The sequence below is a fragment of the Corvus hawaiiensis genome, chromosome 1 (assembly GCF_020740725.1).
Source record: "Corvus hawaiiensis isolate bCorHaw1 chromosome 1, bCorHaw1.pri.cur, whole genome shotgun sequence".
Taxonomy (NCBI): domain Eukaryota; kingdom Metazoa; phylum Chordata; class Aves; order Passeriformes; family Corvidae; genus Corvus; species Corvus hawaiiensis.
In genome coordinates this window covers 51454806-51477882 of record NC_063213.1, presented here as the reverse complement: position 1 = coordinate 51477882, position 23077 = coordinate 51454806, and the positions used below count along the sequence as shown (strand labels likewise).

Here is a 23077-nt window from a genome sequence, read left to right as displayed (position 1 = left end):
AATCCTCAGCTGCTCTACAGAAGCCAGGCTGAGAAAAGAAAAAGGAATATTCAATGGAGGAAAAAAACCCAAACATAAAGGCAAATTCCCTAGATACCAACCTCACGACTCCATCTCATTTACGTTATACAGTCCTCCTTGCAAGGAAAGAGGAGTTTTTGGAGAGTATTTGGAGAAAAAAAAATTACATCAGTCCTACAAAACTGATCAACAACACCAGTTTCAGCTTTGAACTTCGGCCCATGGAGACATGTCCAGTTTCTCAACCAACCCAACACAACTCCCTGAAAGACGGGAGTTTCTTTTGAGGTCCAACCTCACTGCTGCATCCGAAAGCATGACATTCATCTTAATGCATGCCTTAAGGGACTTATTTCTAATTAGCATAACAGGGAAGCTTAGAACAGCCCAGAAACTGGCTTTTGGATTTGCTCAGCCATCGTTTGCTTTCTACCAGCCCTTCCCCAAAGTACATCTCACATGCAATTTCCTCAATTCACAGTTACTCCATAAAGAAGGCACCGGGTAGAGCTATAGCAAGTTTCCTTCCACAGAAACTACAGTTTTCCACAACAGGACTGATTAATGATTTTTGCCTGAACAATAGGAATAAATAACACAGAATATTTTATACCTTAATTGCTATGGAGGCTGCAGCAATTATGCCTTTCAGGAGCTTTTCTGTACAGAATGTACTTGGTATTTCCTTCAGCAGGGCCCTACACTTTCGCCATGGTTAGCTAGATCCTGTGATTTTCAGTGTGGGTGACATCATGGATTTTCCAAAGGAGAATTTTTACATATCAGATAACAAATGCTTACATGCATGCCTGAAACTTTTCTCTGTTCTCCAAAAAAAAACCCATGCTAACAATCATTAATTTCTTGCCTGGAAATGCAGGCATTATGTACAGATATACAAGACATGTGTAGGTGTTCCTGCAATGGATTTTACACTTTGTAGAGAACAATGTCTCTGATGTCAGAAATACCCCAAATTTGCATTGTTGAAAGCTTAGTATGAAGAGTTTGATGGGCAAGAAATCCAACCAAAATATCTGCTAATCACCACCATTCTGGTTTCTTTACTTTCAAATAAAGAAGTAATGTAATTTAAGTTGCATATTTTACATAACAACATCCCTTGGTTTTGCACTGTATTTAGTATAAAGTCTTTTCGGTAGTACACTTTTTTTTTTTCAATTTAGTAAAGGATGTTTACTGATGTAAATTAAAACAATTCTGAAATATAAACTATAAACATTGACACACTGAAATCACTGACAGTTTCCTTATCAAGCTGAAAATCTCTCCCCTTTAAAGAAGTGACCAGCACAACTCAAAAGCCCACTTGTTTTATTGACTACTTTATTCCCAGGTGTACTAGTCTGGGACATGTAAAAACATCCATTTAAATTTTAATACAAAGATATGGACTGTATTCCTCAGAGAAGCAATCATTCAAATTCACTTTCTTGAATTATTTATATGGAATATATCAGTAAACACTAAGAAGACATGCAACACAAACCCTATTGTGGCATGGTAAGCAGAATACTTGAATGTTTGTGAAAATATTTCACCAATACTACAGTTTGTGACAGGGAAAAATATTAGCAACAAAAACCAAGCACTGATAAAAACTGATCAGAATGCAAGACAGCAACATCACTGAGTATAGTTAGGATTGATTTAAGAGCAGTTTAATAACTGAAGCAAATTTGTTAAGAATAATGTTAATGAAAAGAGAGATACCAAAAGGAGAGAGTGAAATAAAACCCAAGGGAAACAAATGATGCACAATACAGTTGCTCACCTGAGAACCAATCAGCCTCTCCTGAGCAGCGATCAGCCAATTCCTCCCAGTTTATACCCTGAGCATGACAGTCCATGATATGGAATATCCCTCTGGCCAGCTGCCCTGGCTATGCTCCCTCCCTGCTCCTTGTGCAGCTCCTCACTGGCAGAGCATGGGAAACTGAAAAGTCCTTGACTTAGGGTAAGCACTACTTAGCAACAACTAAACACTGTGTTATCAGCATAATTTTCATACTAAACCCAAAACACAGCTCTGTACCAGCTGCTAAGTTTAAAACTAACCCTATCCTAGCCAAAACCAGGACACCCTTCATGTACCTTAACTTCATCATATGAATTCTTTAAAAGCAACTTCTGACTGACCTTAAATTTTAAAACTCCTAGGTTTGCTATTTCCAGGTTGTTACATTAATTACCTACCAAGTCAGAAGAACTACATTCAAATTTCTCAGTGTTTTCTTCACTAAAAGAAATATTGAAATAAATGAAACCTGAGGAGACTCTGGTACAAGGAAATACCACAACATATTTTTGCTGATTCATCAGAAGTCTATAAAGGCTTTTTTCTTTCTTTAAATAATGCAGCTGAACAAACTAAAAATCAAAAAAACACCACTGGAATTTAATTTATGCTTACGAGACAAGTAGTACATAATTCAAAAATCTCCTCCAAGTGAGAGTCATGGAACTGTTCCCAATGTTTATAACATCTCGGTAACAATTTTAGGAAAAAAATTTTAGGATTTAAAAAGTGAAAATTGGAAGAGAAAAGTTGAGGAGTTACTCATCCTTCCTACTATTTTACATCAATGACTAAACAAGCAAATTTTTCCACAGGGCCACTAAAATTTAAAACCATTTTTTTAATGACTAAATGATCACATTGAATAATATTTTGATTGTATAAGTGACTAATTATAAACATATTGAAACTAGGAGGCGTAAAAAAAAAAGAGAGAAAAAAAATTGACCCCAACAAAAAGTAGAAGATAAACTGTTCAGATAAAAAGATTTCTAGACAGTGGGTAGTATTTTGAAATTGGTGAATTTTAAAAATATGTGCTATTTGAATATTAAAAGCATTAAAAGAAGGCTGAATCACCAAAGCTGATGACTGATAGTCTTTAATAAATGGAGAAAAGCAATCTGGGACAGAAAGCACTGGCTTTTATAGGTATATCTGTGTAATCTATGGTAAGTTCTCTGTAACAAAGCACATTAGGCTGTCCACTAGATAAATCACTCTGATGGAAGGATTAATCGATCACTCAAACAATTCTTTCCATATCGCTCACCATTATTTCTACATATCCACTGAAACTCCTTCAAAATCTGGAGCATCATAGATTAAACATTCTGGGGACAATCTCTGTCTTCCAAAGCATGCATCTGCCATCTTCCCCAAGAAAGCCAGCTCCAGAAGTGCATCACTCAATATGAGCTCCACATAGACCTCCCCACAACCAGCACCACAAGTATCTCCACCCATATCAACAGAGGTTAAGCTCTTTGACTATTACCTGCCATGTGTTCTTCCTCTTTCCTTTCCTTTCCCTCACATGGGGCAACCTCTAAATTCTGCCTAACAATTAACTTTTGTTGGCAATAAATTACAGGGATTTTTTGTGTTTAATTGTTGGATTTAATTAATCTCTCCATATTTAGGTGCTCTAGGGGTGATTACACTACAGGAAAGCAAAGCTGAAAAGCGTAATTTACAACTGGGGAAGAATCCTGATGATCCATAATTTCTTGGGGCAGAAATTCCTACTTCATGCTCGGAAATAAGTCTTTGAAGAAATGTTCTTTAGTCTTGTGACAAAAATGTTCCACAGCCTTAGAGGAAAAGATTTGTTAACTGCTGTCCTCATTCAAATGCTTTGCGCAATTTTAAAATAAACTGGGAACAGGGCACTGGAATTCCTTATAAATAACTTGTGAAAATATGAACCTAATTTAATCAATAGAAAATCTGTACAGAGAATAAAGATCAGGTGAGCAGGCAGGTTAAAGGATTTCATAGGAGAAGTTCATGCTAGATTGTTTTCTATTATGTGGAATTTTTTTTTTTTTTTCCCCCCTAGGGAGAGAGCTGTATGGAGAAGTTGATTAAATTATTGCAGTCCTGGGATATGAATAGCTGGCACTATGTCACTCTCCACTGGGATAGTGTGGAGCCTTCTAGACAACTACAAATGGTTTTGTATTTCTTCATTAGCTTTACTATAAAAGAGTTCAGCGATAGTGAGATACCAAATGGGTTATCAAAATAAGGCAGCCCCTCACCTATAAGAATGCATATCTGCACCTGAAGTAAACTATGTGGTGGCAGCAGCATCTCAAAGCACAATTCCCCTATTCACCCAGAAAATTCCTGACCCATTCAAATTCAGCTCCAAGAAGACAATAACTTCTGGGTTTGTGAAGGATCAGTGAGCATTGCCATTTGCGTGTTCCTAGAATTTGCTCTGATGGTGTCCATACTGACACTAGAGATGTGGATGCACAAGCAGAGCCCGAGTAAGGCAGTTTTACTGAAACAAAGCCAGAAGGGAAGATCCAAGTTGGCTCAGCACCACAAGCATCAGAGCAGGCTCTGCACCTCTGCCTGACCTCCTGCACACATGTCCAAGGGATGCTGAAGGCCAGGATGTCACAGGTCCACAGCTCTCAATACCAGAAACTATTGCTTAAAGGTGGCTTGGCCTCACATCCTTCTACAGCATAAACACACCTTATCAGTCTCTTATCACACCTTATCAGTCTCTTTTAAAATCTTTAAATACTTTCCTGTAGTTCATATACTGCCATTGAGTAAACTGAGACAGAGAACTGGCATTTGCAGAACTACTCTCTAGAGGTCTATTCAGGGATAGAAGTGCATTTTCTGACTGAGGGTCCTTCGTTTGTTTGTTTGACTGTCCATCCCACCCAGACAGACATACCAACTTAAAGACTTTAACACATTGCCCCATCTTTCAGATGGGAAAACCCTACATCTTCATGGTTAACTGCGCTGATTTTTTTTCAGGGGAGTATGAGAAGACAACAGTGAAATTTATGTCCTCCATCTACTGACTTCAGTATATTACTTACTTCAGAATGCTTTGTAGGTAAGAAGTGCCAATATTCCCATGGAATTTTTAACAACTAAAAATTGGTATTTGATTGCATTTTTAATTGACAAAGTTACATAATTACAGTTTTAAACAACTTAAGTTTGTGTTCATTTTCCATGGTGTTCAGTTTTCAATACGAAAGTTCACTTTTGTTAATTAGAGTTTCCCAGTGTTTTTCCCATCTTAAAGGGAAGAAGAAAAAAAGTAGATCCTGTCTCCTTTTTCCCTTGGGAATCCTTTGTCTGAGCTAGCTTATACTATGCTTGCATTTTAAATACACTTTTTCTCTTGAGAGAGGCTGTGCATTTCTGTTATCTTTTTCTAGCAGGTTTTTCTCTGGAATTCTACCTAATTATTTTCTCTCTTTAAATGTTGCAATTAATTTTCCTCAGATTTAGGTTATGTTTTTACACAGTAGTCCTTGACACTGAAATTATTGCTATTGTATGTATGATTTTCTATAGATAGGACAAGAGTAGGACTGGCAGAACACATGAAGCTTTCAGAAACAAGCCTTTGTTCAAGACTGAGAACAGATGCAGGAAACTTCAAGCTAAGTGAAGGCTAAGACTGATTTTAACTTATGCTACAGTGTTACATAGTTCAAGGGAAAAGGGTAGCTGTTCTCCTATTGCAGGTGTGGAATGCACAAATATATCCCTTCAGGATTTGGTTTTGGTTTTGCCTGCTTTGTCTATAGACTGCTAAATATATGCTGGGGGGACACTGGCGGGACTTTGCCCCTCCTGACATCTTGAGGGCAACAGCACAGCCTGTCTTCACCAGCCTGTGAAGACAAATGTCCAAATTTGTCACATTCCAGTTCCTTTTGCCTATACTACTGATAAACTTGGGGACAACCTGCTTAGATACAGTAATAAACTATGCCCAAATATACCTGAAAAGAGACACAGGATAAACACATGGAAAGTATTATTTTACTCCAGCGGGCAACTTGCCTTAAAAGTGCATTTGTTGGATAAAAAAAACCTGAACCTGCTTAGTAAGACTTTCACTTGAAATTTGAAACAATTTCCCCTGACTTTGCTGAATGTTGACGCTTGTGTTTCCTCATCCTCTGCAATTCCCCTGGGGATCCACAGGATTTTGCCCTAGGGAGTTTTAATCCTACCCACAAATTGTAGTCAAGAGCCAAACAACTACTAAATAATCTTCATATTGGAACACTTTTACAGTGTAGGTCAGCCTTTTTCTGCTATTACTATATTTGTCATAAACTAAAAATCATCTATATGCTTACTTCTGAATCATAAACATCATTATTCAAACAAATAATCATTTTTTGTGCAATTCAATTTTACCATAGTTTTTAAAAGCAAAACATACACAATGTTTTATATATTTCCTTCCATTTTCTTTCAAAATAAGTAAACAAATACATCTAGTGAGGAATGAAAACATTTAGTCTATTTTGAATATATTTTTAAGCCTTACATCAAAAAGGCTTATATATTAGAATACGGTAACTAATGAAAAGCCAGAAATCAAAGATGGTAATAAAGTGAAGCAAGTAGAATAAATACACAAACACAAAAAGAAACTCAATGATTCATTGCTGTTTCTGTGCTTAAATTGTTGAAGAATTCCTTGTCAATTACAAAAAAAAAAAAAAGTATAATAAAACGGATGGCAACCAGATAACACTACATTTGTGCTTCTATATGAGAAATAATTACATGATTCAATCTTCTGGACTCCACTCCCACACAGAACAGAAGCACCACGTAAGAGCACTACACTCCTGGTAATACTAATTAGAGATGTACTACCTCCATGAATTTATATTCTTAACTTGAATAGCAGCACCATTAATTGCAAACAATTGCAAACCTGTATCTATTACACTATTTCACATCTATAGAAGCCTTTCTGCCTTCAACCTGAAATCCTTTCTATTGGTTTTGTTGGTTTCTCAGCCAAAGCACTGGGATGAACACACTGCACTTGATGCATTGCAAGTCAGATGTTCATATTCTTCTTAGTTGTTTCCTTTGCTTCAAACTTTATGATTCTAAAACTTAACTTTTAGAACATATCTGTATAACTACCTTAAGCCAACTGAAGGTCTACTCACTGAAACAAAGGTGTCTCAAATAGAAATGTCTAAAATTTGTTTTACACTGTTTAAAAATTGGCCCTGTAGAACTTCCATATGATCCTAAAAATGGCAAAATTACCTACAATATTTATGCTCAGCTTTCTATTACTAAAGAGAAACTATGAAAGAAACCTTGTAAGTTATGAATAGGCATAAGCTTGTTAAGTCACATTTCATCTTTCATTGGTTTTCAACCTTTTTACCCTGTATTTGCTTTATAAAGCTCAGTTGGTACTTAGCAACTACTGTAATAGTTCTTCCATGTACTTGTACAAAGTCATCACTAAAGGTCTAGATGCTTTATGAGAAGGCTGCATATGAAACATTTATATTACCGAGCATGAAGTCCATTGAAATCTTGCAAGACAGAATATGAAAACAATTTTTTAAAAGCAGGTTTTTTAGGGGTTAAGAATTATTTTCTGTTCTACCGTTCTGATTCAATCCATGAAAGTTTTCAAATGAAGAGATTTTCCAAAGTCCCTTGTGTGCTCTACTCTTACCACCAGGCAGAGGATGTACTTCTAAAACATTTCCCAGGAGCCACCCATGTAAAACTCACTTTCATTAATTGTAGAATGTGTGAATTTTAAAAACAGCTATGTTAATAGAAATCATAGAATGGCTTGGGTTGGAAGGGTCCTTGAAGATTATCTAGTTTCAACACCCCTGCCAAGGGCAGGGACACCTTTCAGTAGACCAGATTTCATAGAGACCCATCTAACCTGCCCTTGAACACTTCCAGGGATGGGGTATCTACAACTTTTCTGGGCAGCGCCCAGAGCCTCACCAGTTTCAGTGCCTCACAGTAAAGAATATCTGTTTAACTTTACTAAGTGATTTGTTAATTATGAGTCATTCCTTTCACATGCCCTGCATTAAAATATGCACAATTGAATCCTTCTACATATGAAATAAGCCTAAAAGGATCTGATCTACTTTTACCCTCTTTGTATCACAAGGATATCACAGCTATGTAATCTGTAAGTCACTTGGTTTACTAATGTCATCCAATTTTGGTATAGCTCACGTCATTTAAAAAAAAAAGAGAGCAAAAATATTCTATTTAAATTTGTTATTTAAAACCATTCCATAAGAAGTTCTTTTTCCAAAGGTTGCATTTTAAATGATAAAGTTAGACTTCCTCACGAAACAGAAGTTTTATATTCTGAGAACCTTCACCAAAGATTGGCTAAAGCCTCATAAACCCTCCAACCTCAAAAATATAAAATTAACTTAAAATAAACTTGCTTATATGTTCCAATGGATATTCACGAAACTGATTTTGCTGCACCCCAGTAACTTTCATAATTAAAAGGTTTTACTTATACTTGCAGTAAACCAAAATAGCCCCTCTGTTTTCTCATTCGAGGCATGCCATATAACATGGGGTGTTTTACCCAAGAAAAAATTACTATTAGCCACAAGAAGAAAAATCAAACAAACAAAAATCACCACAGAGAAAGATGATTCACTTTCAGGTGATGTGCATCTATACAAATCTGTGATTCAGGATTTGAGGTACTATTGTTTACACTTAGCTGCTTAGACTGGACAGGCAGAAATCCCAGAGTTAAAATGAACTGGGCAATTGGAATTATGCAGCCTGGGGAATCTATTGCTTTTCTGACCCAAATTACAGTGTCGGCACTCTGACATTCAGTGTCTAAATCCACTTCATTTTTCTGCTCATTCTTTACAACCTGGCTAGACCAATGGAACAGATGAAAAATGTCAAGTAATAACAACATAATTAGTAGTTATGTGCTTGCATTATAAAAGAAGAAACTGAGATAAGGGTTATGCACTGGAGGGGAAGAATGCCATCCAGGGGGACTTTGAAAGGCTTATGAGGTGGGTCCATGCAAACCTCATCAAGTTCAACAAGATCAAGTGCAAGGTCCCAAACCTTGGTCAGGGCAGTTTCAAGCACAAATACAGGCTGGACAGAGAATGGATTGAGAGTAGCCCTGGGGAGAAAGACTTGGGGTTTTCATGGACAAGAAGCATGACATGACCCAACAGTGTGCACCTGCAGCCCAGAAAGCCAGCTGTATCCTGGGCTGCATCCAAAGCAGCACAGCCAGCAGGGCAAGGGACGGGATTCTGCCCCTCTGCTCTACTCTGGTGAGATTCCCACCTGGAGTGCTGCATCCTCTTCTGAAGCCCCAAACATGGACATGGACCTACTGCAGTGAGTCCAGAGAAGGGACACAAGACGATTAGAGGGCTGGAGTCCCTCTTCTATGAGGACAGAGAAAGTTGGGGTTGTTGGTTGGAGAAGAGGAGATCATGAAGCAGCCTCCCGGTAACCACAGGGATCCTACAAGAAAGACGACTTTTTACAAGCACAGGTAGTGATAGGACAAGGGGAACTTGAAACTGACAGAGGGTGGGTTTAGATTAGATATTAGGAAGAAATTCCTTACAATGTGAGTGGTGAAGCACTGGAACAGGTCGCCCAGAGAGGTGATGGATGACTCAGCCCCAGAAATATTCAAGGTCAGGTTGGATGGGGCTTTGAGCAGCTGTGTCTAGTGGAAGGTGTCCTTAATGATGGTTGGGGGTGGGGGTTGGGGGTTTGAAACCACATGGCCTATAAGGTCCTTTCCAACCCATACTGTTGTATGATTCTGTGGCTATATCACAAACAGGACAATGGTACAGACCAGCCTTCTTTTAAGTACAAGGACTAGAAAATAAGAAAAAGAGAAATATCCCAATTTACAGAAGGGAAGTGAAGAACTGAAATTCCTAAAAATTAATATAGACCTACTGGTGAATTTTAACAAAAGACTAGATTTCAGCTGACATTAATTATTGCATTTCAAAGTCACTAGATACACTGAAACATTTGTTCTTAAATAATTTGTTCACTATCACACAGGAAGCATGTGTGGAAAAGTCAGGAACTGAACTGAGATTTGTAACTGAATATATTTAAACACATAAACAGTGCTAATTTATGCAAGTCAACAAAACAGTTGTACTTCCTAACAGCTTTATTTTTGTCTATCATATCAATTTGGAAGTGGCAAATTTAAGTCTAAATGCCTAAAAAATATACTTAATAACTTAAAATAAAGTTATAGATTATAAAAATTATCACTGATATCTAATTAAGCAAGCCATAGAATTTTAATTAAAATTCCCTCTCATGTACAGCTAGCTTTAGTTAATACACCATTAATTAAAACATGATGTAGTTCAAAGGAAGTAGATACTTCTGATGAAACCTTGTCACTTACAGATTTAACTACATAAACACAATAATAACACCATTCCAGAAATATGGGGCTCTTTTTAAATTACTTGAGGTTTATACTGTGGTTTGCTTCAGGGTCCTGGTTTTCCAGTCTCCCATGCTGGGAACCTGGTTAGAAAACATCATGACTCCTATCCAGTTCCAGCAGCACCACTCCTCCTTCTCAGAGCTGGACCAGCACAAGCCAAGCTTCATCCAAAATGGTACTGGGAGGAGGTGCCCAGGGCTGAGCCTACACTCCAGAGACCAGAAACACACCTAATCTATCCACTTGTTTGTCCCAGTAAAAGCACCCTAAAAAAAAGGAAAATGGGGATTCTGAACAGTGTGCCAAAGCCAAATACAGGTCACCTTGTCCTGAATCTCAACTACTGTGCTGTCTTTCCCCATGAGGGAAGAAAAGGTATGTACCCAAAGAAGAGTAAAGAGAAATTATGAAAAAGCTGAAACTGCTTGGAATACCGAACTGCAAAATGCCAAATCCTCTGCTTTCAGAAGCAAAGGAGTACTCAGCGCATTTAGCCTTTTTCAGATTATGGCCTTCTCAGATACACAAAACAAAAGATTATTCAAGAGATTATTAGAGATGTCTAACGTTTGCTAGCAAGGTTCCCAGGCACAAACTGCATCACTAGATTTAGCTTACACTTCTTAACTTGGCACAACTAAAATAAGCAAATTATTTCTTTTGGCATCTTAGAAGAATTAAAAACGTAGACTTAGTATACCTAAAAAATTCACTGTAAAATATACCGTCATAAATATATGTACACCATATGTTTGTGTTTCCTATTTTCATTTTTATTCAAGATAAGTTTACCTAACATAACTTTTATCCTGTCCTTGTTAGTATTTTAGTAAACTACCTATGATACCGGTGAAATTATGAACATACATATTTCTATATAGATACATCAGAATTTTCTGATGAAAATAAGTAACATTTCACGTTCTTTTGCATATTTCATCCCTATTTTAATTACTCACAAAATGTATCTAGTCTATTTAATAACAAATATCACAAATATCACAAATAAAAGCAGCAGATCTCCTACAATAGTGTTGCTTAATTAATTACTAAGCTCAAGTTAGCACAGATAATAGACAAGATAAATACTTCCACTGATTATTTGTGAACCAAAAAGATTACTCTATGATATTTCTATTTTGGTATGTATGCAGTATTCCTTTGCTTTATGGCCTTAAAATCTATACATATGAAATAAAATGTTCCAGTAAACAGTTATTAATAAAAACTGTATATTCTTTTTCTGCCAAAAATTCAAGGGGAGAATTCTTCAGAGTCATAATTTCAGATAATACTGTATTTATCAATGTTAAAAATTTTGGTTGTACTAAGTATTCCTGAATAGTCAGAGCAGTTACTGTACTAGCATTTTCAAAATACTCAAAAAGCCCCAAAATACTTTACTGAAAATAGCAGACTTGCTTGCTTTGCAGAGTTGGCAGGGTTATGCATACTTTTCCAATCTATCAAATGTTGCAAAAACACATGTCTTCTCTTTTATGGGACAGCACGATTGCTCCATTTGTGGTAAATTTGTCCTGAGACACAGAATTTTCCAAAGAACATTGCATTACAATGGCCCACATCAAGACATCTGCTTTAAAAACTCTCCAGTGATTTCTACGGAGAATAGGCTTAAAAAATAAATGGAACAACATGTCCCAAAGTACTTTTTTTACCTAGCTTAAATACTTTTCATGAAAAAATGTTCTGAAAAATTTAGAAAGCTGTAGCATTACCACTAAGTTATGCCTTTAATATTCATCTATTCCCAAATGGGTGAGAAGGGTTCATGGACTGACAGTAACACGTGGGAAAGAGCTCCACAGCTGCAGAGCAGGTAATGATCCCCACGATGCAGGGGTTGCATGGGGAGTCTCAGCTTTCCCAGGAGACAAGTCCTGCTGGCTCCCTTCCCCTCCACTCACTACCCCACCACTAACACCCTGTGCTGCCATGGCAGCAGCAGAACAGCCAACAGCATCATCCATGTCAGAAAAAGTAAGCAGGCATGGAGCCACAGTCCTAGAGAAGCCAGAAGGCCATGAGCAAAAAGTTTGGGATCTGACAGTCTAATATTACCCTCACATTTGACCAGTGCCATCATAGCCCTTACAGAAGATACACTGCAAACAGTACAGATGACACAGCCACACAAAGGCCCATGGACTGGGGGAGGGAGTGGAGGACCTTTCTTTTAGTCTGTGTCAACACTGTGAACAAATTTTATCACACCAAATACCTTAGATGCACTTCACCAGCTCTACAGAACATTGAGAAAGGAAAAAATACTGTCATGTCTTGTTATTGTCTACTCTCTTTTAAGACTATTTCTCTGACACAAAGTGCAACTATAAATTTTAATGCTGCAAAAACACCAAGACCTTCCTTCTTTAGTTACTTTTGAAAATGAGATCTCTGTAAAACGCCAAAGTATGCATAAAGTTCAGATTTCTGATTATATAAAAAATTACTTTATATAAAGAAGCATACTATCCTTATTTACACTGCACAAGACCTGTTACTTTAGAACAGATATACAGAGGAACATGCCCAGAAATTCCCTGGTGAAGTCATCTGAAACCCCTTTCCAAAGAACAATAACCTTCTGCATCAGTAGAGCTCCATATTATCTCATGTCTGACTGACAAATAGAACAAAAGTTCCTATGAACTTCATTAAACAGCTGTTATCTAATAATTCCAATCTTTTCATAGCACAACCAATGCTCTTAGATTATTAGTATTTGTTAGTCAAATTTTATAGATATAAATAGGTATTCTAAAATACCCAAGATGTATATTGAATCTAACTCCCACCCTCCACACAGCACAATTAGGATGTCACTGGCTTTTGCAATACCACTTCACATGGGTGATCTGGGTTTGGGACTGGTCTGGCTTGGGTTTGTTTGAATATGAATGATGTAAGGCAGAATTTCTTTTTCATATTTAGAATGGCTTTAGTCATGCAGATGATATGCCTGTCAAAATAGGTCCAAACTGGAATACTAGCAATAAAAAAAAAAAAAGACATGCAACACATCACTAAAAATTTCTAACTTGATATGGAATCACAGTAATTGCCACATCAACATCAAGACACATCCTTTTTTCCCTTGCCAAAGAACCTTTTATGCCCTTGACACCTTCCAGACATGAAGGCCTCCAATTTATCCTTGATCCCAAGTGTGCTTCCTTCTGAGCACCACTTCACATCTCTCTGACTGGATGTTACTCACTAACCTCAAGAGTTTGTTTGTTCCTCTTGGGCTCTGAGATTCACTAGGGGCTTAGTTCATGCCCTCAAACATTCCTTGCTCTACCCATTCCAAAGCCATAGCACATTGCCTCGAGCACAGACTGTGAGCTGCCCTGGCTCCTCTCACCCTTCGGGAGGAATGTGACCTTCTTGAATCTTCCACCTCCCATTCTCACATTCTTGTGATTCAAGAGGACCCATCAAGCACAAGAGGACCCATCAGCAGATGTAGTTTTCCTTCTCTGCCTGAGCAAGACGTGATCACTAGGTTTCCATTCAGGTCAACATGTTTTTAAAAAACCCAATGGCATTTCCAGAATCTCTCTCAAACACACAACCATTTACCACTGTGTTTTAACCTATCAAGACGCTGGTCCTAAACATCTCTCTCACACATACACACACAAAAGGGGGAAAAAATATGACAGATTTTATTTGCTTGTGTCTGGTTATTCCTACCAACTTTTCCTTCTGCTTTGCTCTGGCAGTCAATCTGTTATCTTCTCTTACAATCATCCTTAGCAGTAGCACTTTGGGTGTCTAAAGAAGCAATTCTCAGAGTGTAATTTATACAAATACTACAGTCTATTCCTTCATTTGAAAAGCAAAGACTTAACCAACTCTAAGCAACTTTGCCTAGGAGCTTCTCACTTTTACACACTGCAAAATTTTAGCCACAGCACTTAATAAATAGGAAAGAAGAATGACTCTTCACATATCACTAACTGCTGTAATCACCCAAAATAGAAAAGTAAATATTTTTATATGGAAATACAGCCAATCCACACTGAAAGAAAATGCAAATCAAGTGTGACTGTGCATAAGACAATCCGGGCAGTGTAAAAGGATACCAGCAAACTCACTATCCCCCTGTATCAGGTCTGTACTAACCAAAACAGATGTCTGCAGAAATTGAAAAAAAAAAAAAAAAAGACACAATTAAGTCAAACACATAAAAGCATCCTCAAGTTTTACTGGAATTCCATTTCAGAAGAGTGGGTGGGGAAAAAGCTCTCACTGACTCTGCAAGGCAGTAATTATTTAGGGGAAAAAAATATTGCAATGCTTTCTCTTTTCCCCCTTCATTTCCTATACATGCCAATTTCCCCCAATCTTGGGACACACACACACACTCACACCCCAAAAGCCAAACAAACCAACCCCATCAAAACCAAACAACGACAAAAACAAAACAAACCAACCAAACAAAAAACAAAACAAAACAAAAGCAACAAACAAAAAAACCCCACAAAATAGCTGACTTGTGGAGTAGAAATTCAGTTTCTCTCTGCTGTAGTTGCCTCCACCGTAGTCACGACTAGCAGTGCCTTATCACCATTTGATGTGAGCCCAAGCAGGTCCCACCTTCACAGTTCCTAATCTCTGGAGTGCATTATCAACATGCAGTGGAAAAGCAAAGCAGGAACAGCTCAAGGATATGGAAATAGGAGGAAGCAGCAGCAGAGATGTAAAAAACCAGGGCGGCAGAGGCAGTCAGAGGACGTAAGATGAAGTATAAGGCAGACATAGTTACAATAGTTACATAGTTTCCTCAGCTGCTCTTTTGGTGGTCTGTTTGAGGAAATGTAACAGGTGTTTTTTAAAAAATATAAAACAGAGTGGACAAAAAGGGAAATAACTCTGAGCTGAGCTCACCTGATGCACATTTCACTGACTCTATGATTTTATGGTGTAGGAAAAAGCTTACCCATAGAGATTAACATTCTTATTTTACAGCCCTACTTCCAGGTATGACTGAATATGTATTTTCATGTAGTATGAGAAATATATAACTGTTACTAAAGAATTCTCTTGATTATATTGGTATGTTTCCATATTTCTAAGACTCTTACCACCATAGCATCTATACAACAGAAAAAAACCTATCATGTAATGCACAGTTAATCACAACGTAGAGCAGTGTACAGAAACAACAGTGACCAAGAACAGAGGGCTGTACCTGCAGACTGATGACTGAAAGTTTAATTCTCCAAGAATTAATGTATGTGTTCTACATATTTCTAGAAAACAGAATTGTAAACAGTTTCAATATAGTAAGGTCAAGACAAATAGAAAAATAATAAAAAAGTTCAAGCTCCAGAGGCAGGAATTCATCATGATCTAATCTAACTCCCTCAAATTATGAGCAGGTTAAAAGCTATCTGCATTTGCTTTCCATGCATCTGCTATGAGGGTAATTACACAAATACAGCTCGGAGAAAATATACAGAAAATAAACTCACAACAACACCAGAGGCCACACCTCAATAGTAAGAATTATGATGCGTTGATTTTAAACTATACATCACTTTTTCATCAAAACTTCACCTCAAAAAGCATTGCTCATATCTCAATATATTTAGAATAAGTAACTTTAAAAGGAATAGTAACAGGAATCTGACAGCATGGGCCTTCCTCATTTACCATTGCCTTGCTTTATCATATTCACCTTCTTAATCCATGGACTAACACAGTCATTCGATAGCATTCAGTATTCGTTAATTTTACTAGCCCAGAACATTTCAATAGCTTTTACTAAAGACATATCTTCCTGTAAAATTGCTTGGATTTCTTTGTAATGTAAATTCTCTTACTGTACACCTAACAGGGGGCACTAGTCTATCTCATTAGTTCAGACTATGAAATACCAGACAATATTTCTCTTAGATTCATATAATGTGTCACAGAATTGTAACTTCTACTAAAAGGATTAAAAAAAAGATGCAATTCCAAGCTACATAGTTTATTATTTATAAGCATTATTATTTACAAGCATTATAAATAATGATGAGCAGTTCATACAGAATAATTTATGGGAAATATATTGTTTTCAGTTAAATGTGATCACTAAATTCACAGAAGTACAATCCTTGGAAACAGCCTCCCAGTGTGAATAGTCACATTTACAAAGTAAGATGTAATATTGTTTACACCTTTTTCAATATTTAAACTTAAAATACGAGACCTTAAAAAATATGACAGTAACTGCTTTGCTTAAATATCTTCACAAATGAGCACAGAAGACAGACAGACATAGTATCAGATTTTATTCTGAACTAAAATTATGTGAGTATTTAGTCCTCTCTTCTTGTAACATTATTGTTTTAATGACCTAGTCTTGTATTATAAGTCTTAAGTTATGTTCTAGACTGCATAGAGACATTCTGCAGCTTTTGGTAAGGGTGTGCAAAATTGAGGCTCAGTGAACCCCAGTCTGCATGAGGCATCTAATGACATATTTCCTGAGGCTGTAAATGACTAGGCACAATGGTCCATGTGATCAACTCCAGCTCCATGTTCCCATTGTTATATGAAAAGAGGATGACCATGGTGATGTTGATTTAAAAAAAAAATAATGATAATAGAAATATTGCAATACAATGCCAAATATTTAGTAGTAATGCATACACACACAGCACACCCATTACAGAGTTTGCTTCTGTTGGACATATGATCTAAATAAAAACATTTGTCATGTGCTGGAGTTCATTATGATCTAATGTGACCCCAGCTAGGGCTAGTCACTTGGTTAGGAACTGTTTCTCTAACTACCACTTTGAAAGTGCAATTCCTGTAAGTAACTAAACTGTTAGATGGATTCTGACAGCTATAAATTTAATCATGTTCATAACTGCAATGAATATTTGCTGGCATATTCAGCATGTGGTCAATAGAAATTCATATCAAAGGTATGCATACTTATATATACACACCCATATTCTAAATTAACAAAGTATCTATGGACTATGCAGCAGAGTATTTTGCATTAGATTAAGATTAGAAGACTGGCAAACACAGAAAAACAAAAAAATGTAAACATTTCAAAAATATTTTTAAAAATTTTTGGTTTTAATAATTCTTTAAATGAGTAAATTTATGCAGGAGGTGTGACACATTAGATTGTTGCATAGGGTAACTTTTAAATAATTTTAAGTTCGCTATATATTATTCACAAAGAAAAACAAAACAAATCCTTTTCCAATGGATTAACAAGTCATTGTTCTAGTTGTTATTATATCCATACCAGTGAAATACTTAACACAGACTCCACAATGTTTTTATGGATGGGCACAGGAAAAGATTTAGAGAGTTGAAACAGAATTTAGGTATGATATAGGTACTAAATCCTAAGTCCAACTGTCCCTTCTCTTGCTTGCTAATGCTATCCTCCAATTCCCACTGGAATAGATACATATACCTTAGCATTGATAAATCTAAAGTAATGCACATAAAAAAAATCCTAGCAATACACTTAAAGTGATGACCAGTGAGCTCATCACTGATGAGCTACCACTCAGAAATAAAACAAAAATTTGTAATTATAATCAGTAAAGATCAGATCAGTGCTCAACAGCATTCAAAAAAAGTATTCAGAACAAAATTTAGAATAAAAAAATTTATTTCATTGTATAGATCCCTGGTATACTTGCATTCTGAATACATGCAGAGCTTTTTTGGATTTGTGAATTGATTACAGTAGAAATGGAAAAAGAGGACAAAAAAGAACACGAAGAATAAGAGTACACTAGAATTCTTCCAGTTTCAAAATTATATAGGTCTATCTCAGATATCTGTAAAATAATAAATGTGTAGAGAGTGTTGGAACCTGAAGGAACACTCCAGAAATGCTGAGCATATTCTTATATTCTTTGCTTGGTAATCACTGTAAGGAGACATCATACTCCATAGTCCAGACAGTAAAGCTATCCTTACGCTTTTAAGAAGGCTGAAGAATGATCCCATTCACCTGCCCCACTAATAGTGCCTTGATAAGGATATAAATAAGCCACAGTGAACTTTCAGGACAATGTGCAGAGTATGACTCCCCCAGAAACAAACAAAAACCAAACAAACAATCCAGACAAACTGATTTTTAGTAATTATTTTTTCTCTGGAAAAAGAAGAAGTAAATGCCACAATGTTTACCACACTATGTAGTGAGGGTGTTCACTTGCCACATATCCAACTCATACTTCCCACAAACACAGAGAAGGGGCATACAAACAAATTATTTTACTGGCAATATACAGTTTTCAAAAATATCTAGATAATAACCAATGGAAACATCCCCTTTAGTTGTAACTGTGCTTGGTGTCATTTACAGAATCCAGCTCCAACTATACTGAGGAATGTAATCTGCATTATTAACTCTTTCAAAAGAATCCATCTACAATACACAAGATTCTTCTCCATGATAAACTTAATAACAATATGTAAAGTCTTCATCATGCTGTTTACAACCACTTTAAAGTATTTCGTAGTATTATGAGGCTTTTAAAGTACTAAGTCAGAAAGGTTATGCTGTCTTGAACTTCCTTTCCTTCCCTCCCCTCCCCTCCCCTTCTTCAGTTCTATTAGGATATCTTTAAAAAGAAATATTCAGTGGAGTATGTGTTAAATCTGAAGAATCAATGACAACATTGTTAAAAACAAGGTAATACTATGTATTATCTTCTCCTCTTCAACACCCACAGTTTGAAAATCATTTCCAAAGCTGTTCTTACTTCAGGTGCTTGATTTTTTAACAGTTCAAAATCTCTCCAAAATTTGAGCTTTGCCCAAGGAACTTTCTTTTAAACAGCCACACCATTTCTTGCATATCCCTAAAACATTTAAATGGCTGTAGAAGACTCTGCTTTAAAGTGTTTGAGACATTTAAGTTACATTAAAAAAGTACACATACAGGTTCAATGCACCTCTGTACACTGTCTACATGTCCCTCAAACATAAAATTGAAGGAAAATCAATTTTGATATTAACATGCAATAATGATCTACACATGTGATTCATACTGATTTGTTATGAAGCATAGCTATCAACATACATGTTGATATGAAAACACAAGGCTCAGCAACAAGATCTCATATTGGGATATGTGCATCAAGTTCCCTGGAGAGAAACAGGATTTTATTCCTTCATGAGTTAATAATTTGCTCTCAGTTTAAAAGAGATGGCACCTGCTCTGCCAAATACATATTTGCATTTCCAAAGAATGAGAGCAGTAAACAAGACGAGGGGAGGAGTAATGAAACTTTTCCAGAATAAATTAAAGAACTCTACATGGGGAAGGGATGAAGCATTTGAATCTGAATGAAAACTGCAGAACATGACAAGAAATATGTATAAGAATTGGAAAACCTTTCCTGCTTGTGATGCTCTCCAGTGAAAACCAGCCAAGAATGTAAATAATGCAAGACAAACTGGAGCTTGACCGAACAGCAAATCCAAGGAGTTGTAACTTGTCAGGATACATAGATTTTGATCTGATTTTAGTACAAATAAACAAAGTAAGAATGTCTCAGTTCTACAATTGCTGTCATTAAAAGTCCATGTTCCACAGTAGTTTATTTTGGATTTTGAAAATAAAGCTTTTATTTCATTTTACTTTAAGATGGTAGATGAATTATGGATGAATTACAGAAGCTTTCAAGGTTTCTAGATGATGAAAGCATTACTCCACCCCCACAGGAGTTGTTATCCTTTTAGTTAGGGTCCTGGACTAATCATGCAGAACTCGCTGTCTCAATACATCATCATACTAGGATACTAGGGTCATCTCTTCCTTTAGCTGGACAGCATTTTGAGTCACTAACGTAAGGTCCAAAATGAAAAAGCTTCATGGAGTGACCAGAGTTATCAGGCATATGCCCTGAACTTAGATAAGGTCAGAGGGAGTATGGCCTAAACCCTGAAGGAGCACTCTCAGAAGTATAAGATCTTTTATATAGCCCATATATCCTTGTTAGTTTCCTTTACAGCTACCTGCTTGTTAAACCACACTCAAATATGACTGAATATGTTCTTTTAGCTGGAAAAGTGTATTTGTAAGATTCTACAAATTCTTCTGTCACTGACAGATGACCTACCCTGACCTCATCACCTCATCAGAACTAAATAAGAACACACAAAATTCTTAAAAGAGACTTGAACAACTTCTTGTTCACTGAATAGGCAACTAGATATAAGTACTGGATCTTCATCAAGACTCTTTTTCTCAACACCAACAGAGATATATAAAAATTACCACCCTGGTGTACTGTGCAATACAGGGTAGAAAATTATATTGAACCCTCATATAAGCCAGTTTTGTAATTTATGGGTGAATATTTATAGGAAACAGTCTGTGACAGAACATAAAGCTTTTCTACGAGTAACCGTTTTGAATTTACAAAAGCAAAACATTTCATAAATGAACATGATATTTTCTAATGTGAGGAAAACAAAATAACCACTGGGAATTTTAAATTTAAAGAGGAAGTAAAAGAATATTCTTATCAGAGTACTATACTACTTTTAACATCATCTCATATTCAAATCTGGGAGTTTCCTGAGGATTACCCCAGTCATTCTACTTTTATGAAATAAGTTGTGTCAACAGCACTAAGCCTAACAAAGAGCAATGCAAATTTTTATATCTCTGTTATATAAGACATCATATTGTTTAGAAGGTTTGAATTCTTTGACATAGAAGTTGTCGGGCTGTTTGAACACAAATTCTTCATTGGTGCTTTTAAAGTAAAAACAGGCAAAATGACCCACTGTACTTCCTGAGCAGAAGTAGCTGCAGTACTACACAACTCTAATTTACAACAGCTTATGAAGATAAACCTTATCAGAGATGTAGTAGTTTTTCAATGCATATGACATGTAGAACAAAGTAAACCTAAATGCCTAAGTTATGTTTCATAGTTTCAAAGTAAATCCAGAATTTTTAGAAAAGCCTGTAATTTTATTTTTCATTAAAAAGCACTGCTGGAATATTTTATATCGATAACGAATTAAGACAGACTTTTTGATAAAAACATACCATAGTCATGTTTTTGGGACATGAAGAAAAACAGAAATGCTCCAGACTACTTGTTTATTTAGATACGTTTAAAAATAGGTCCTTTGATACTTAACGTCTGGTATGTGGCCCATTCTAATGAACCACTGTTTTAAGGCTATTTTACTTTGTGTTTATAATCAGTAATGCATGGAGAAGATTTGATACATTCTTAGGAGTTCAATTGTTCCTTACCTTCCTAGCTGAGGAAATATCCAAGGGTATAATTTATCTCACACAAAGATGGATGTCTTAAAATTAGATTTTAAACTGTGAACGACTCACACCAGCCAGGCACCCTTTATAATGAATTGAGAGACCTGGAAACATCCAGAATGTGCTTCAACTGACTTATAAAGGATGCTCATCTTAAAATTAAAATTTCCCCCAGCAGGTGCTTTTGACTTTCCATTAGTAATAGTAGGAGAGACAGAAGGTAGCCAGATGGTATTTAGATATTGAAAAAAAGACAGAATAGACCCATTAATGCGTATTTTTAACATTTTTAAAACTTTATTTCTAAATGATGACCAAATTATCAAAATTGAAAGAAATAGACAAAGTAAAGATACTGAGGAAAATATTCTAGGGGTGTACAAAAGCAGCATTCTGGTTACAGAAGGGAGATTAATTGAAGTTTTACATTTCTAAACCTAAAACATTTTAACAGAATTCACTACCTTGGTTTCTTTTAAATTTTGAATTTTAGAAAAAGTTTTCCTTGAAGACTAATCTTGAAAAAGAAAAAAAAGGTAAGCATTAGATTTCCTTTTGCATGCTTAATTCATTCCTGCCTCTAATCACATATTTTTCAGTTTTCATCTACTCCAGTAACATTTATAGCCAAAAAATTGATATCTCTTTTTTTTTTTTTGTTGATTCTCTTTTTTCTTTCTTCCCTTCTTAAAACCTACTTCTGGCATAATATTGCTTCCCATTCACTTGATTAATTCATAAATTCATGCAGGAAACAGGAGAAAATCCACAATTAAAGAGGCAAAAACAGCAGCAGACCCTTGAGTCTTGGGACACAGGGGTTCATATTCTTATTTCTAGGCCATAATCTCTGTAGTCTAGATTTACAAGAAAACACTACTTTTCCTTTCAGAAGAGAAGACAGGAAAACTTGCTGATTTCACACCATCTGGGATTCTCTCCTAGGCTGATACAGCTGCCTTACTATTTGCCATTCCTCTATTTCACTGAAATTTGGCTTAACAGTTTTCTAAGACCACAAACATACAAATATGTGACTGCACAGAAATGCCACGTATACTTCAAGAGCATTCAGGATTGATTTCAGGTAATTTCCAAACTAGAACCAGTGTATAAATCAGAAGCGTCCACCTGGGGACAAATTTAGATCAAAGAGAATAAATTTGACTCGTTGCTTTTACTTTACACAAGATGCTTTAAAAGACAAAGGAGAAAACAATGACATTTCTATTAACTGAGTTTTCTCTATTCCCTGACTAAACCACCAACACATTGGAATGCTTCATAATATCTACAAGGCAACCCAAAAGGCAAGCGAAACACCACGTCACGCAGAAGGCTCACAGATTTGGATGCACCAACATAAACTTTTGTGAAAATTTTCATCACATCTCTATTGAGATTGGTACTACTGCAAGGACTAGAG

General features: G+C 36.2%; 1 protein-coding gene across 8 annotated transcripts in view; it reads right to left on the bottom strand.

The window, feature by feature from the left end:
- DGKB (diacylglycerol kinase beta) overlaps window positions 1-23077 on the bottom strand; it is a 382874-nt gene that overhangs the window by 308062 nt on the left and 51735 nt on the right. The window contains exon 1 of one of the 8 annotated variants that reach the window (XM_048304395.1): window positions 9197-9379. The exons of the other annotated variants lie outside the window; for them this stretch is intronic. The gene's annotated coding sequence lies outside the window, so the exon portion shown is untranslated. Of the gene's footprint in view, window positions 1-9196; window positions 9380-23077 lie in introns of those variants that run through there. 8 annotated transcript variants of the gene reach the window in all.